This window comes from Ursus americanus, chromosome X, assembly GCF_024610735.1.
Source record: "Ursus americanus isolate L20-20 chromosome X, mUrsAme1.1.p, whole genome shotgun sequence".
Lineage (NCBI taxonomy): Eukaryota > Metazoa > Chordata > Mammalia > Carnivora > Ursidae > Ursus > Ursus americanus.
Window position 1 is genome coordinate 118,704,807 of NC_142164.1, and position 15,961 is coordinate 118,720,767.

Genomic DNA, 15,961 nt, shown 5'->3' on the forward strand with positions numbered 1-15,961 from the left:
AGATTGTTCAGTCCCGTGTGCATATCAGAGCAGGGCATGCAGCATTCAAAGGAGTGTTAAAAAGTGCAGCATTAGAAGTGAGGGGGGAAATGCAAGTGTGTCCACAGTAACCTGTGTGCACTGCTCACCTCTGCACATCTCCCCAGTGAAATAACTGGAGATCATTGGGGAAAACATGCGTTGGGCTCATCTGTCAGGTGAACATTCTTCTGAGGACTATTAAATCAGCCCATGAGGAATAGAGCCTGAGTTTCAACCCAAAATTGGCATAGTGTGATGTGAGGAGGGAGCAAGACAAAGACATTCAATGGGCAGTGAAATTGGGACATCATGTTTTTGACTGTGTCGGATGCATGGCATATAGGAGAGCGAGGGTGGGACGTGGGGTCAGAGGAAACGGGGCTGAGTCCCACATCCACACTCTACAGCTGTGTGACCAGACTTCTGTAGTTCTCTGTGTCACCAGCAGTACAGTCGGGATGAACCAATGTCCTTACAAACAAAAGAAGGAATATGGAAGATGGAAGAAAAAGTTTTACATGGTAATAGGAAGAGAAGCTTATACCTTGAACTAAAGGCCAGTATGCCTGACTAGGTGGTGTTGAAGAATATAGGCTCTGTGCACTTGCCAGACTGAATGGGATGATGGGCGGCAGCCTGGGCCACACAGATGACCGTAGGTTGGTTTGCTGGCCGCCCTGCATGAATGCTACCCTGGCCATTGTGCCCTGCTGCCCACACATCCTTCAAAAGTGGGCACTCCAGTTTTGATCAGCATCTTTCTAAGGAGCGTTAAGAATAACTGAGTTCCCCTTTTGCAATGGCAGATGCCCTGAATTCAAATAAGGACAGAATATTCCACATCGAGGGAACCCCGTGTGAGTTGTACTCATGATGGCAACAGTGTGCAGAGGATGTAAATGTCAGTGAGGGTGATCAACTCTTGTGTTTGAGGATGCTTCTTTTGCAGTGCGTGCTTGGTATATGATTAAGGCCATGGGACAATCATAGCACGGGCTCCTTTTCATATGGTTCTGCGAGGAGCAAATATATTGATATTAATGAAGGTGCTTACCATACCGTTTCCCAGACAGTAATCGGGCATAAGTTTAGCTCTTTCCTTGTAACCGTATCTAAAATTGCAACGCCTTCCCAACCCATTCAGTATTACCTGTATATCACTATGTGATATACAATATATTTTGCTTAGTTACTTTTGAAAATTATCTTCTTTTTATTTTTTATTTTATTTTTGTCTTCTCTCTAACTAAAATGCAAGCTTAATTGAGGGCAAGGAATTTTGCGTTTTTTCATCAGCTGTATCCCTTAAGCCCAGCACAGTGATGGACCCAAAATGGCACTCAATTTATTGGCCACTGACCAGTCAACTGGGGGAGAGAATGAGTAAATGAATTCATAAATGAATGAGTAAATGTCTGAAATGTCTAGTGTTAAATCTGAGCCTTGTGTCACCAACTAACTGGGGCAAAGTTTCTCCCTTAGATTATGAAGAAACACTTTCACTGTTTTGGGTCAAAGCATTGAGAAAAGTTGCACGTGCAAGAGATGTTAGGGAGAAAGCATTTTATGTGGCCTGTTTCGATGCAGACACGTGATTTGCCATGGATAGAATCAAGTGAATTAGGATGGTGATATTTCACAAATGCTATTGATTCTGAAGGATTTCTTTACAATAGTTACAGGAATTCGGTGTGCAAATAGGATTTTGAAGTTCTCTTGAGGGTTAAAATTTATGGTTGTTCTGTGAATTAGTGGATTTCATTTGCTGTTGTTGTTTGTTGCATTTTATTTTGTTATTCGTTAGAGCCAAACATGTGCTTGCATACTTAGTAAGGAGAAGGCTTGCTTTACGGGACCCCAAAAAATTGTGGGGGTGCAGATTTGTTGGAAGGTGTATTTTCCAAATATCCTTATGTTGCGTGTTATTGGTACCCCAATGGCTGTCATCTGTGTCCTTGAAAGTGAGTGTTACTGTTAGCATTCTGGTTTAGGAGTTCATCTTGGGGGCGCCTGGGTGGCTCAGTCATTAAGCGTCTGCCTTCAGCTCAGGGCCTGATCCCAGGGTTCTGGGATCGAACCCCACATCAGGCTCCTCCACTGGGAGCCTGCTTCTTCCTCTCCCACTCCCCCTGCTTGTGTTCCCTCTCTCACTGGCTGTCTCTCTGTCAATTAAATAAATAAAATCTTAAAAAAAAAAAAAAGAGTTCATCCTGTGTTCTCATCTTGATTTTTTTATTTTAAATCAAGCTATAAAAGAGATCGTAAGTTTTCAGCTCCATGAGTTTTGGAAATCGTATAACTCTGCGAAATCAAGGTATAGTGTATTCCTATTATCCCATTTTCAGTCAGTCCTCATGCCCTATCTGCAGAGTGTCTGTTTTCATCATTGATTAATTCGGGCATTAATTCGGCCAATTCACAACGGTGGAAAACTAGCGTATAGTTGATGGCTCTTTGTTTAACATAATGATTTTGAGATTCAGACATGTTGTTTAATGTATCAACAGTTGTCTGATTGACTTGGGGTGCCATTACAGAAGACCACAGACTGGGGGGCTTAACATTGATTTCTCAGAGTGCTGGAGGCTGAGAGTCCAAGCTCCAGGCGTGGGCAGGGCTGGTTTCTCTTGAGGCCTCTCTCCCTGGCGTGTAGACCCCGTGTTCTCCCTGTGTCCTCACGGGGTCATCCCTCTGTGCATGTCTGTATCCTCATCTCCTCTTATTACAAGGACCCCAGTCCTATGGGATCAGGACCCACCCTGGTGATCTCATTTTACCTTATTTACATCTTTAAAAACCTTATCTCCTAATACAGAGTACTGAGGTTCTTTGCACTTCAACATACAAATTTGGGGGTTGGAGGGACACAGTTGATCCTATAGCAATGTCTAATGTTAAAAAAAAATTCCAAGTTTCCATCTCGTGTCATTTCTCTTCAGCTTGACGAGTATCCATCCCTTGGTATTTTTTTTTTTTAGTCCAGGAACACTGGTGAAAATTTTCTCAGCTTTCTTTAAAAAAAAAATCCCTTTCATTTTTGAAGGACATTTTCACTAGACATAGAATTAGGGGAGACCACTTTTCTTTCTGCACCTATAAAGCTACATCACTGTTCACTGGCATGTTGAAAATTCAGTAAATATTCTTGTCATTGTGGTCCAAAATAAAAGGTCTTTCTAATTTGCCTGCTCTCAAGATTTTTTTTCTTTTGTTTTTGTTTTCAGCATTTTTATTCTCTGTGTGTAAGCATATTTTTCTTTGTGAATATCCCACTTAGGCTAAGTTTGTTAACCCTAAACAGGATAAATACAAAGAAAACTATATTCGAGCATATGGTACATTTGATGTTCTTAAATAATTTTATGACTTTTTTACCATTGTTCCTTCAAATAACTTTGTTTTCCGGCCCCGCTATTTTCACCTCTCTTGCGGTGATTCCAAATCTACATGTGTAGGACTTTCTCTTAGGGTCAGTGAGACTCTATTCATTACTTTCATTCTTTCTCCCTCTCCGTTTTTAAGATTAGGTAATTTCTAATTATCTCTGTTAAGTTCTTCATCCATCACCAGTCTTTCCTTAAATCAGCAAGGGAAATTTACTTTCATAGATGGTGCATTATATTCCTTAAATTTCTGTTAGGCTCTTTTTTATAATTGTCATTTCTCTGATGGGAACTCACAACTGTTCACTCTTTACCACCATCTTTTTCCTTTAAATCCTTGAACATAGGGGAGCCTGGGTGGCTCAGTCGGTTAAGCATCTGCCTTTAAGTCAGGTCAGGATGTCAGGGTCCTGGAATCGAGCCCTGAGTCTAGCTCCCTGCTCAGCAGGGAGCCTGCTTCTCCCTCTCCCTCTGCTCCTCCCTGCAGCTTGGGCTCTCTCTCTTGCCCTCTATCTCAAATAAATAAATCTTTTTTTAAAATTTAAAAATAAATAAATAAATCCTTGAACATAATTATATAAGCTGTTTTAAAGTCTTTGCCTGACACTTTCAGCATGTGGGTTCACTCAGTGTCTGTTTCTATTGATTGTTTTTTCTGGTGGTTATGAAATGGATTTTCCTGGCTCCTGAACCATCAAGTTTTTGTTTTTGTTTTTTTTAATTTTATAATGGACATTATGGAGCATGGATGATAGAGTTTAGATTCTATAATTATCCTTTGAAGAACAGTAATCTGTGTGCTAGCAGGCAAAGTATATATATATAAAACATATGTATTGCATTTGTATTGCATGATACATATCTTAAATTTATAACGTCCTAGGTTCTGGTAAAACAAGTTATATTTTGCACTTGGTTTCCTTGCAGCATGAGAAGAGACCTACTTATAATTATTTCGGAACTGTTAACCAATTATTCCAGCATAGTTAACTGAAGGATCTGTTCATCTGTGAATTTAAATTGCTAACATAATGCATAAGAAATGTTATGTACTAAACAGTTGAGTCTGTTTCTGTGGTCTTACCCATCATTGTCGACAGATCTATTCTTGAGCCAGTAACATTTCATCTTAATGTGGCTGTAGCTTCTTAAGAAGTTTTCAAGTCTTCTAAATTCAAATTATCTTCTAAAAAAGACGATTTTGATCAAGTTATTCTTTCTTATAGACTTAAAATAATTTTGCCAAATTTCTATAAAATGGCATATTTGGTTAGAACTGAATTAAATTAATACATTTCTTTGAGAGATACATGATATATTTGTCATTTGTCTGCTTTCCTTCTTTAATATTAAGTAAGATTTTGGGGGCACCTGGGTGACTCAGTCAGTTGAGTGTCTGACTCCTGATTTCTGCTTGGGTCATGATCTCAGGGTCATCGGCTCGAGCCCCACATTGGGCTCCACACTCAGCATGGAGTCTGCTTGTCCTTTTCTCTCTGCTCCTCCCACAACTCAGACTCTCTCTCACTCTCTCAAATAAATAAATAAAATCTTAAAAAAATATTAAGTAAGATTTTCTATTTTTACTTCTACATATATAATTATAGTCTGGTGAGTTTATTTTAAACTATCTTTTGGCCTTGCTGCTATAGACAAAATATTGTTTTCATCATCTTTTAAAACTTCTTATTTCTAGAAAGCTTTAAAAAAATTATTTTTCCTCTAATTGACCATTTACTGAATTCTTCTCTACTGCTGACACTTTTTTGTCTTGGTTCTTCTAAGTGGATAATCATTTTACTTATATGTAACATCAGTTAATGTCATATCTGATAATAATATATATTACTTCCTTTTCTTGTTTCATTGTTTTATGATAAAATGTACAAAATGATGTCGTATAAGAATGGCGATAATGAAGATCTTGTCTTGTTCTTATCTTTCCAGCTTTTTAATTACATAAGAGATTTTGAAATGAAATACCATTAAATCGTGCTCTTTATTCTTATAATAGATCTCTCATAACTTGAGTGAGGTAATGAGCTTTCACGCATTTGAGAACCCAGTTTATTTTCTGCAAATGACCTTCTATATGCTATCCCTACATTTTACATGTTTTAAATGTCTAAAATGATCTTAAGTGCGTAATGAGCTTTGATAAATATATATATATTCATGTAACCAACTTCCTAATTAAGATGGCGGACATTTTCGGTACCGTAAATACACTCTCATTCTGCCAATCCGCTTCCACCATCTCTTACAGATAGCCAGTGTTCTCATTTCAATCACAGATTAGTTGTTTCCCCTTTTGTTGAACTCCATATACATCCAACAATGTGGTATCTAGTCTTCCATATTATTTCCCATGTCGGTCATTTGCTATTTTTTGATGCTGAGTAATATTCCATTTTATGAGTAGACCACAGTTCACTCCTACTGATGGGCATTTCGATTATTTATAAACTTTGGTTATTATAAATAAACTTTCTACGAATAGTCTTGCCCAAGTCTTTTTATAGACCAAAACAGAGATAATTTCTCTTTGGTAAATACTAAGTAGATACGTATGGATCAGTATGATTTTATAAGAAATTGCCAGTTTCCCAAAGCATATGAACCATTTCATACTTTCGCCAGCAATATACAAAGTACCAACATGTGATTTTCATTCTTTTTAATTTCAGGCTTTCCAGTTGGTGGGAAGGGTTATCTTTTGGGGGTTTTAATTTGCATATCCATACGAGTAATCTTGTTAAGTGCCTTTTCATGTAATTATTGGCCATTTTGTACTTTCTGTACTTAAGTGTCTAAGACTTTTGCCCCTTCTTAATGGGTTGCTTTTCATTATTTTTTAAAACTTTTTTTAAAAAATTTTTATTCTGGATCCAAGTCTTTCATTATATATATGTATTGTAAAAATATCCTTGCAGCCTGTGACTTTCCTTAGCTTATGAACTCCATCCTTTGATGAACAAGAGATTTTTATTTTGACAGCGTCCTATTTCTCTGTTTTGTTTGTTGGTTCACTATTTGTTCAGTTCTTTGCACATCCTTTCTAAGAACTATTTGCTTTGGAATAGCAATTTTAGTGTCCGACTATATAAAATTTAGATTGTATAATTTATAATAAAGGGATGAAGAAAGATGCTATATTCTAGGTAAAAAACCAACAAACAAAAAAACAGAATAAGGAGGTTGTCCATTATAAAAACATAAGCAACCCAATGTAGTGTCAAAGTGTAACAAGTAACTGATAGACTCAAGGGAGAAATTTGTATATCAGCAATTTTACTTGGAAATTGAAGAGTTCAAGGTGTTTAATAGTAAGAAGAAAAAAGAAGTAGACACTAAATTTTGAATGATACAATTAAATAAGGGTGTGTCATGAGATGTCAACTGAATTTTCTAGCCACAAAGAATCTGTTTTATGCACATGGGATGCTTTTACAAAAATTAACCATGCCCTAGGCTGTAGAAGAAGTGTCAGTATTTTCCAAAGGTTCAATGTCATACTCTGGTCTGCTTCTCTGGTCTCCGTTCGTGGCAAAAGAAATTTAAAAGTTAAGACAATATAATGAGTTTAAATGTAATAAATTCCACTGAGCCACTGGCTTTGTTCTTGCTGTCTCAGGGTCAGGTAACCGAGGTGATGATTTACATGCTGAATTGAAGGTTTTGCTTACTTTCATGTAATACGGATCCCAACTGCTAACATTAAGGGAGTTGGTGGCTCTTAAGGGTAGATCCGCAAGTACAGCGAAAATTGTCCAGTATGTTTAAATGCACCAAGAAGGAAAACAGCCACAGCATTGCCCGGGAGGGCCTTGGACTTATAATACACTGAAATATCTGGTCTCTGCTCTCTGAGGTTCGCATGAAAGCAAACATGGTTATTTTCAGTATTCACGTGTCTAAAGCAAAAGTTTAAAGTTTCCTTTTCAAGACAGTGCTTTTGTCCTCAAAAAATATGGCATTGTTCTATATTCCTTAGACAATGTGAATTTAAGTGTGATTTTCTCCAGCTCCACCAATTTGAATTTTTAAAATTTTTGTTTTCACCGCTCCTGAACCATCAGTATAATAATGTTACCTACAAAGATTCCATTGCAATAATTTGCCCCTGCATGCTAAGAGCGTCTACAGCCCTGAAAGCCAAAGGGAGAATTTGTAGTCTCCACAAAGAGACAAACAGAAATCCCTCCAAAGATGAGATAAATGAGAAAATACATTTAGTCATGGAAACATGGTGGACGGTGTTCTTACTAAACCAGCAGAAAGCAATCAAGTAATCCCCTCTATCCCTCACTGTCTGCCTTCCATCCCCTGCTTTATTTTACTTATTTCATTTCATTTTATTTTAATTCCCTTTGTTTTAAATGTTAACACCGTCAATCCCATTTACTTTCTTTGGCATCTTGTCAAAGCAGCCTCCTACTCTTTTCAGGACCATGACAAGCCGGAGTATGTCTTCTGATTTGTCGACTCCATAAAGAAATGCACCTCCAAGAATATGGTCTAAATAAGCACTCCACTTGAAAGGGGGAAAAGCTGCTCAAACATAAAAAAGTTTGGGACAAATTAAAATGTTCGTATTAAATAGACTTATAAATTACACTGGGACATTTTCGACGTTTTGGGTCACATCGTCAGTTTAAATATTCAGGATATTTATATAGATGATTTTTTTCCTTCTGTTTCTGATCAAAGTGACAGATTATCAGGATTAAGAGGCTTTGTTGCAAGTTTCGGTTTGTTTGTTGCACATTGTAGCTCGGTAACTTCTAGTTCTGCCTCCTCTGTGCAACATTAGTGTTCGTTCGCTGGTTTCCCAGGGAGCTCAGCACCTCATAACTGCTGGGGGCTGTCAAATCCTGGGGGTGGAGGGGAGAGCATCCCACTGCCTATTCGTGAAAACAGTGCTCACGGTTACAGAGAGATAGTGCAATCATGCAGGCGCACACACACACTCACACACAATGGCATCTTGAAGAGGAAAAATACAACTCTGCATAACTTCCTGAATACCTCTGAATATAGGGTCACTTCTAGGGATTATGTTTTTTATAATCTATATAAATCCTGATCGGCATTTTTTTTAAAAGACTTTATTTATTTGACACAGAGAGAGAGAGCCTCAGCAGGGTGAGGGACAGAGGTAGAAGCAGGCTCCCCGCTGAGCAGGGAGCCTGATGCAGGACTCGATCCAAAGACCCTGAGATCATGACCTGAGCGGAAGGCAGATGCTTAACCGACTGGGCCACCCAGGCATCCCTTGATAGACATGTTTTATATAGAGGCGTGTGTAATGTGTATATGTGTGTGTATGCATGTGTATATGTGTCTGTGTATATATGTGTGTGTGTGTGTATTTATAGAAATATCAGCATTATTAGCCATGGTTTTAATTCATATGAGGTCATAAAAGTGCACCTAACACTTATTACTTTGTAATACATCACAACAGTATATATTAGCACACATTTTGTGTATGTGTATATATATACATATATACATATGTATATATTCATACATAACAGCTATATACAGCCTGTTATGTATTTATATATATTATTTACATATATATTTATGTATATATATTTGTATATATATGCATATATATATTTATGTGTATATATATATAAAAGAATTTTTTTTAAGTAGATTCCATGCCCACTGTGGGACTTGAACTCACACCCATGAGATCAAGAGTTGCATGTTCCACTGGCTGAGCCAGCCAGGCACCCCTCAAAAAGTATATTTTAGATGCACTTTTAAAACATTAAATTAAATTAAAATAGTTGATATTTATATATAAAATGTTAATGTATATATAATATACACTATATATATAACATATATAATCTATATCACAGTTTTAATCTCAGTAATTTATATAAGTGCATCTAAAATATACTCTTTGTGGGGGCACCTGGGTGGCACAGCGGTTAGGCTTCTGCCTTTGGCTCAGGGCATGATCCCAGTGTTGTGGGATCGAGCCCCACATCAGGCTCCTCTGCTATGAGCCTGCTTCTTCCTCTCCCACTCCCCCTGCTTGTGTTCCCTCTCTCGCTAGCTGTCTCTATCTCTGTCAAATAAATAAATTAAATCTTTAAAAAAATAACAAATAAAAAAATATATACTCTTTGTAATATATAAACATATATAAACTCAAGAGTAAAACTATGATACATGAATGAGCATATACGTATACATGACAGCTATAGCTGTTATATGTATTGTGGAATAAGTAATATATAGTCAGTGTAATATATACAAATAAAAAACAGGCTACAGCTGTACTATATATAGGATTTATAGAAATATATATTACAGAGAGAATATTTTGGTGCACTTTTATAACATTATGTGGATTAAGATAATTGTGATATATTACATGTATAATATATACCTTGATATGTATCAGTTATTTTAATTCACATATCAGAGAAGTGAATCAAAAATAGAGGACGCCTGGGTGGCTCAGTCGTTAAGCGTTTGCCTCCAGCTCAGGGCGTGATCCCGGCGTTATGGGATCGAGCCCCACATCAGGCTCCTCCACTGGGAGCCTGCTTCTTCCTCTCCCACTCCCCCTGCTTGTGTTCCGTCTCTCGCTGGCTGTCTCTCTCTCTGTTGAATAATAAATAAAATCTTTAAAAATATATATATTTTTTTGTTATATATGTACATACCTAAGGGAGTATAACTCTCATATATGAATATATATGTGACTGTGTGTATAGGAATGTATGTTTGTATACACATACACAAACCCAGTGCACCTAATAGAGATTCCTTTTTCATCTCCGTCTATTATAAAACAGTACATGTTGGGTGCCTTTTTATAACATCATATAGATTAAAATAATTGTGAATCATGCCGATTTCTAGACACTTGTACTACCATTTTAAACACCTGATTTCTGCAATGACTTTTTCCCTAGCAGCGCTGAAACTAATGAGTCTCTGGAATGACTCTGACATCTACCATTTGAACCTGTCTCTAGTGGCAATCCAAAATAGCATAGCTGATATTCGTCAAAAGCAGCGATTTTGATTCTCCTATTCAACACATCGCTTGTTCTTTGAAGAACCAAATCAGAGATATTTTAAACAAATATTGCCCGTGGAAGAACAGAGAATCGAAATTGATTGGTATGCAATTATGCGTTGGGGAATAAAACATATTATGGTAGATTTGCAAAGGAGAGCATTTTTTAGAAAAGCTATTGCTGCATTTTTTTTGAGCCATGAGACTATCAGTGATGCAAAATTTATAAAATTTGATATTTCTTTCTAGAAAATTATCTGCTGCTGTATATTTCATTGAGCGCACACACGGGGAGGGAGGGAAACTTTATATGTGTATATAGCAGTTGTTCCCGAAAATATGTTTTGCTTTGTGCTTGAGAGGAGAGAGGTTTAATATAGACACAAGAGGCCGTATAGTTTAGGGTGAGACAGGTGGAGTAGTCAATCGTCTTTCTTACTTGTTGGCTGTGTAATGTTACGCATTGATGGGACCTTGGCAATGCCCCTTTTGTACGCAGAAAACAAGCAGCAGTGCATAAGTCAATGGTCAATGTATAAATTCAGGAAATTACAGTGGTTTATCCCCCATATTTGTACGTATGGAATATAGCTTAGAGTATCACACAAGCTAGGTGTTTTTTAAATACAAGTTCTCTGACATAAGGTAGAGTATTCTGTATCAATGTATACGTTCTGCAGTGTTGAAGAATAGTCAAAAATCTCGATTTCTTTTTTCTGCAAATAATACCAGTTGTCAAATGTTGGCAACTCATTCCCTCGAAGACAAGCTCATAGGAAAATAACCACAGAAACAGCAGCACTCCTTTGAGCCACACTTGCAGCCCATGTGACTCACTTTTGACTTGATCTCCATCCACCATTTAGACGAGTGTCCCTCCAAGTGTGGAGCCCACAACAGAACTTGTTAGACACGCAATTCTCAGCTCATCCCTGCGTCCTACGGAAGGAGAAACCAGGGAGGGGAGACCAGCATCTGGGTCTTCACAGACCCTCTGGGTCTGGATCTGCAGACGAAGCCTAGCATGCCCGATGGGACCCAGCCACCAACTAAGAGCCCTCTTTACATTTTTAAACAGTCAGGAAGCAAACACACAAGGACTCCGAAGAAAAATTGTCTTTGCAGCCCCTGGGAGCTATACGTAATTCAGCGTCCATGAATATGGTTTGACTGGGACCCAACCACACGCATTAGGGTCATGTTACCCGGGGAAGCTCGAACGTGCTGGCGTCAGCGTTGAACGGTGATGACGAGGCTGTAGGAACCCTGAGACTGGAAATTCTCATTGTCTGGCTCTTTACAGAGAAGCCCTGTGGACCCAGCACTGGGGCGATTCCGTTCTGTGTTCAAGTTTGAGGACTCAGACTTCAGTCTGCATGTTCGTCTGCCACCATCACTGAAACCTAATCCCATGTTTGTGTCAACAGGACAAAGACAGGAAGAAAGACATGTGCCCAGTAGACTGTGTCCTCATTGAGCAGCTCTTTCTGAAGGCGTCTGAGGCAGATAAGCCGAAAGAGCTTTTGCCTTTTGAATAAGATAGACAGCGTTGAGATGCTCACCCCCTTTCCTGGACGTGTAGAAAGTTTCAATCATTCGGATTCCTTTCCTGTAAACACAACAAGTAATCCATACCAGGCAGGATCACTTGGAAGGTGAAGTCAATCCATGAGTTTCTATATAAAGTGTGTAACAAGCTTGTAGGACACATAGCATGTGTTCCAGAAACGGACTTCTCGTTTGAGTTTTAAGAGTGTTTTCACTATGAAGAGATTTCAGGAGAGTGTGAGATACCAGGGACTGACCCATCAAAACTCTGTGTAGGCCTGGAAAAAAAAAATATTCCTGCCGTGATATATATTTAGAAAAGTACCAGGGCCTGGAGAAAAAGGCTACGTTTTCTTTTCAGCCGCCAACATGAGTTTTCGTCAAAACTCCTGTAAACAGGACTCGAGGGGCACCTGGGTGGCTCAGTCGGTGAAGCGTCTGCCTTTGGCTCAGGTCATGATCTCAGAGCCCTGGGATCGAGCCCCGAGTCCGTCAGGCTCCTTGCTCAGCGGGGAGCCTGCTTCTCCCTCTGCCTTCCCCTGCTTGTGGTCTCTCTCTCTCTCTGACAAATAAGTAAATAAATAAAAATCTTTAAAACAAAAAAACAAAAAACAGGACTTGAGGAAAATTAAGTTTTAGACAGCTGGGTCGTAACTGACCATCTGAGAGCCCTCATCAGAACTTCTATCAAGCGAGGCACATGATGCCCCTAAACATATATGAATGTATGAATATATGAAATAAACAGAAATGAATATTTATATTCGTTAACGATGTGTTAAAGGAACACTATACCTGTTGTTAACCATGCCTTCCACGTTGCAAGATCCATTGTTTTTGCAATCTGGTCTGTTCGATGTCGTCTCATTTTATAACTAGGAATGGTCGTCCCACATCTCCAGGACTAAACAAGCCCCCTGCCCCAAAACTCAGGATTTGGTTCACTTGTATTTACTGAATCTACCCAACTCATAAAAAGCCCTATTACTGGCCGCCCCTGTGTGATGGCCAGAGCACTTTAGCTCCCTCAGTGGAGCCCAGCAGCCAGCCCCGCACAGATTAGCCACCTCTCCAGGGACCCAGCTCCAGCCCACACAGGGGTGGACGTTCCCTCCCACGGACTGGGCTTTGCCTCATCCTGTTCCCTTTCTCCGAGATGCAACGGCAAAGACTCATGCACGTCTGTCTCCTCCCTGATTGCTCCCCCAAACGCATACGCTTCTTAATCTATGTATTTCCAATAATGTGTCTTAATAGATCCGCTGGGTTGGAAATTCCCAAAGTGAGAAGAAATAATGAGAAGAACTCGAATTTCCTGGGAGAGGTCTTTGATCACCCACTTGAGCATGACATAATAGATTCCAAGTTTTTTTACTCTGTCCTTCAGATGAAAGTGGGAAATGCCAACTGATCGCCTGGAAAATTGCCTCTGTCTGCCAGCTCCCTTGAAAGAGATTTCGAATTGGTTGATGCACAAAAACCCTTTGAAATTTAAGTCTGTATGATTCTTTTGAAGCTAAACATATTGATAACAAAGGAATTTCTCCAGAGTGGGATGTGATGGATAAGACACTTTCCCATAACCTCAGCTGTTCCTACTCTGCCAATATCCCCCTTTCCCCTCTTTTTTTTTTTTTTTTAATTTAAGTAACATTCCCTGGTGAGGTCATTTTAGTGAAGTCCATTTAAGGCATCACTTAGAGAACAAATTCTGCACGTGTAAATGCAAGCATTAGGTGGGATATTCCTCTCAGGCGTATGTAATTCATACATGGCCTGGCGTCTGTACACATAACACTAACGGACCTTATTAAATTCTCACTGAAAGGGTATGTTTGAGGGGCGCCTGGGTGACGCAGTCGTTAAGCATCTGCCTTCGGCTCAGGGCGTGATCCCAGCATTCTGGGATCGAGCCCCACATCAGGCACCTCTGCTAAGAGCCTGCTTCTTCCTCTCCCACTTCCCCTGCTTGTGTTCCCTCTCTCGCTGGCTGTCTCTCTCTGTCAAATAAATAAATAAAAATATTTTTTTAAGAAAAGGGTACGTTTGAATATAGAGGAATGAAGAAACATCTCTTATCCCATCCCTATGTTCGTTTTGTCTAATAATCACCACAAATCAATTTTTTTAGCCTCGCTACACATTTTGTTATTCGCCGGAACATTCATCAGTTTTTACCTGACCTAAAAATTATTTCAAAAACCTAAGTCTTTCTTGCAACACAATTGGAAAAAAACAAACAAACAGAAAAAGCATTTTGAAAGACTTCATGCTTTCATGAATGGAGCCCAGGACTGGTGTTGAAAAGTGGGTGTGACCTGGAATTAATAATTGATGCTTTCTTCATTTCGGTTAAGTGACGAAGATAATACTAGTCCTCGTATTTCCTTCAGTAAAGAATCACCTTTTATTTGAATGAACATCTATGAGAATCATAGGACTCAGAAAAAAGAGAATAGTGGGGATACATATGCAAATTGAATATAAGCAGTCGATTTACGCAGATCCATGGCTCCTTTTCCACAAGGGTGGTATAAACCAGTGAGGACATATTTACAGTCTAAAATAAATCCAACCAATTACCTTTATACGCATCACTTTATAAAGCTACTCTGATTTTATGGAAGAACCGTCTATTGGAGTGTCAGGCTCTTTAAAAGGGTTTGTTCATCTGTGGAAACAGAGTTACTAAGCTATAGTGTGGCGGCAGTAAACTCACCGCCACTATGTAACAGTGAATAGTATCTATTGACTTGTTCCTACATAGGTCACTCTAATAATTCTCAGTCATATTCCTCAGACTGCTACAGAATGAATGATTGCATTCTTTCCACCTGCCGGTACATTGCACGGCTTGGCCATTTGCCCATTATTGAAGTAGGCTAAAATTATCTTTCATTGTCCGCAATTTCTCCTTTTGTTCCCCTGATCCTACCTTACAGCTACACGGCAAACTTCTATTGCATTGCGTTTATATTCCTAATAGCCTGCAAATTGAGATGCATTTCCTGTCTCAATGGTACCAAATTATAAATGATTGGCATTGGTTCCATTTGTAAAGCTCACTTCTCGTTTACTGGAGGGCAAAGGCTTAAGAGAAAGGAATTAAGTTCAGCTCGTTTGCCTAAATACAAGAGGAAAATAAGATTCATTTAATAAAAGAGCCATCGCAGTTTAATCAAAATACTCTTTGACTAAACTTCTGCCTCCCACATCCGTCTACTTGTCTCAGACAGTGCATCCTGCTGACAACACAGAGAAATAAACAGAAAGATTGAAGACATCAGACAGCCGTCAAGGAAGTCAGAATTTTCAAAGATATATTTGACTGGACACACACACACACACACAAACACTGATTGTAAGAGACAATACTGGTAATTTGGTGAGGCGTTCTGATCGCAAACGGCACCACTGAGACGGTAAAACGGGAAGGCACCAAGGAAGAGACATTTACAGCATTTTAAAATAGCAAAAGTTTCATGTCCTGAATACAGAAGATACTCTCACACATCAATAGGTTAAAGATTGACAACGCAGTTGAAACATGGGATGAAGATGGGAACCCGCATTTCAGGCTTTGAGCATCCAAATGCCTGGTATACACATGAAAACGAAACTCAACCTCCATTAGCACTAGGAAGATTCACGCTGAAGCCAGGACAGGAGCCCTCCGCCCAACCGCCAGAAAGGCTGCAAGACTGACATCACTCAGGGTAGGGTAGCCAAGGGAGAGCGCGTGTGCAGCTCCCTCGCATTGCTAGTGCCCGTAGAAATGGGCACAACCCTTTGGAAAATTATTTGCCAATGCCCTGTTCCATTTCTATCTATGAAAGCGGTCCATCGATACGCACGGTTCCATTTATTTTAAGATTGTATTCATTGATTTGAGAGAGAGGGAGAGAGCACAAGCAGAGGGAGGGGCAGAAGGAGAAGCAGGCTCCTCGCTGAGCAGGGA

The 15,961-nt window shown here is 39.2% G+C and overlaps 1 protein-coding gene across 3 annotated transcripts in view; it reads left to right on the forward strand.

Annotated features, from left to right (window-relative positions):
- Positions 1-15,961, forward strand: part of PUDP (pseudouridine 5'-phosphatase) — a 617,886-nt gene that overhangs the window by 344,268 nt on the left and 257,657 nt on the right. The gene's annotated exons all lie outside the window — the stretch shown is intronic.